Here is a 2,500-nt window from a genome sequence, read left to right as displayed (position 1 = left end):
TGTCCCACAGAAGCAAATACATATACACGCTTTATTAATTCTAGCTTCTGTCCGTCTCTCTCTCTCTCTCTCTCTCTCTCTCTCTCATTGTATCAGTCTCTCGAATATTCTTTCAGTCTTCCATTCTTTACACTCTTTGTTTTTTTCCCAGTCTTAAAAACTCCAGAACTTCTTCCTTATACACACCACACCATCTATTGTATTTTCCTCACACACACACACAACACACACACACAGACACAGACACACGCACACACACACACACACACAAGTTTAAAACACAAAATAAACTTTCATCTATCTATCTATCTATCTATCCACCTATCTATCTATCTATCTATCTATCTATCTATCTATCTACTATCTATCTATCTAATCTATCTATCTATCTATCTATCTATCTATCTATCTATCTATCTATCTATCTATCATCTATCTATATATATATATATCTTTATGTACGTATGTATAGATAAATCCATAACACAAAACAGCCTGACTTCACCCAGGCTACGCCATTCCGTGTCTGTAAGTATCCCAGATTTTATTTTGGAAAATTTCCTTATTGTTACATTACTTTGGAAAAAACTCGTCAATTCTGTTGCAGCGACTTAGTAAATAATAATATCAAATAATGACATTTTACCGTTTGCCTCTTCTCTCTCTCTCTCTCTCTGCTTTCTATACATTTCATCTTTCTCTCTCTATCTCTCTCCTATACATTTCTATATCTCTCTTTTCTTCACTTCTCTTTTTTTCTGCCCCCCCCTCCTCTCGCTCAATACATTCATCCCTCTCTCCCTCTTCCTCTCTATCTCTTTCCCTCCCTCCCTCTTTCCTCTCTATCTCTTTCCCTCCCTCCCTCTTTCCTCTCTATCTCTTTCCCTCCCTCCCTCCCTTTCTCCTCCAGTTTTCATCTTTCTCTCACTTCTTCACTTTCTTTCTCTCTACCACGCACTTTATATATATATATATATATATATATATATATATATATATCATACTCTATAAACTTCTTTTGTCCCACAGAAGCAAATACATATACACGCTTTATTAATTCTAGCTTCTGTCCGTCTCTCTCTCTCTCTCTCTCTCTCTCTCTCATTGTATCAGTCTCTCGAATATTCTTTCAGTCTTCCATTCTTTACACTCTTTGTTTTTTTCCCAGTCTTTAAAAACTCCAGAACTTCTTCCTTATACACACACACCATCTATTGTATTTTCCTCACACACACACACACACACACACACTTTATCCTTACTCCCATACACTGCATCGTATTGTGTGTATCTCTCTCTCATTCACTCACCTACATACACATGCATAACTTCAACTAGAATCTTTCACATACACCCTCAAATCCCATGCCATCACACACACATTGCATACACCCGTCTTCATCTCTCCCTTCATCCTCACACACATGCACGTAGTCCCACTATCTCCCTCTTGCTTTTACTAAACCTCTCATTGTTTTCTCCCAACCTTCTCTATGTATCTGTCTATATCTCTCTCTCTCTCTCATTCACTCTATATATATATCTACATCTCTCTCTCACTCTATCTATATCTCTCAACCTGTGTATAGATATATATATATATTCCACCCTCAGGTCTCTCTCACTCTATCTATCTGTTTCTCTCTCTGTATCTTTACCCGTCTTTCTCTTTCTCTCACTCTACATATCTATCTATATCTCCCTTCCATGCCCTCCCATTTTCGCTTCCCATCTCTTCTCCTCTCCTGCCCTCTATCTCCCATCCCACCCGTATATTCCTTTTCCCTCAACTTTCTCTCCCTCTTTATCTCCCTCTCACAATGTCTCTATCTTTCTCTCACTCATCTCCAACTACTCTCACTCTATCTCATTCTCATCCCAACCACCCGCACCACCTCTCTCTCTCTCTCTCTTTCTCTTTCATCCCCTCCTCCTTCGCCCCACATCTCATGTCTCCTTTAATGTCAGTCTATCGCAGCAGTTGGGACAGAAGACTATCCATCTTCAAAAAAGCAGGCTGAGAAGAGCGTGTGAAGATTCGGCTGAAGATTGGTGAAGAGGGTGATGGGGTTCTGCTCTGCATTTCTCGTCTGACGATGGTGTCTGCTTAGTTTGATGCCAAATTCTGTGCCTTGCCAATCCTCCGCCGCTACCCTATCATTATCACCACCGCCACCACGACAAACAGAAACAAGCGATTATCTTGCTTTTGTCTTCTCAAGAAAACTTCTTTTCAGGGCTCCTCCCTCCCTCCCTCATTCGCCATTCGGATAGAAACACACACACACACACACACACACTGAAATATAAACACCCGTGCGCGCACATACTCATATGCCTACAAATATATATATATATATACACATGTGTATCTGAACGGGTGTGTACGGGTGTGTAATATGTTCTTTTAGTCATTTACTTGTTTCAGTCATTTGACTGCGGCCATGCTGGAGCATCGCCTTGAAGGTTTTTAAAAAAAAAAATCAAACAAATCGACACC

The 2,500-nt window shown here is 40.0% G+C and overlaps 1 protein-coding gene and 1 long non-coding RNA gene across 2 annotated transcripts in view; one reads left to right on the top strand and one right to left on the bottom strand.

The window, feature by feature from the left end:
* LOC115219243 (cytokine-dependent hematopoietic cell linker-like) overlaps window positions 1–2,500 on the bottom strand; it is a 54,863-nt gene that overhangs the window by 47,903 nt on the left and 4,460 nt on the right. The gene's annotated exons all lie outside the window — the stretch shown is intronic.
* The window catches only part of LOC115219245, a 44,775-nt gene continuing 42,657 nt past the window's right edge, over window positions 383–2,500 (top strand). The window contains exon 1 of the long non-coding RNA XR_003882295.2: window positions 383–528. This is a non-coding gene — a long non-coding RNA (uncharacterized LOC115219245). The remainder of the gene's footprint in view (window positions 529–2,500) is intronic.

Source organism: Octopus sinensis, linkage group LG14, assembly GCF_006345805.1.
Source record: "Octopus sinensis linkage group LG14, ASM634580v1, whole genome shotgun sequence".
Classification (NCBI taxonomy): Eukaryota; Metazoa; Mollusca; class Cephalopoda; order Octopoda; family Octopodidae; genus Octopus; species Octopus sinensis.
The sequence above is the reverse complement of the archived record's forward strand: the minus strand, read 5'-3'. Positions and strand labels throughout refer to the sequence as shown.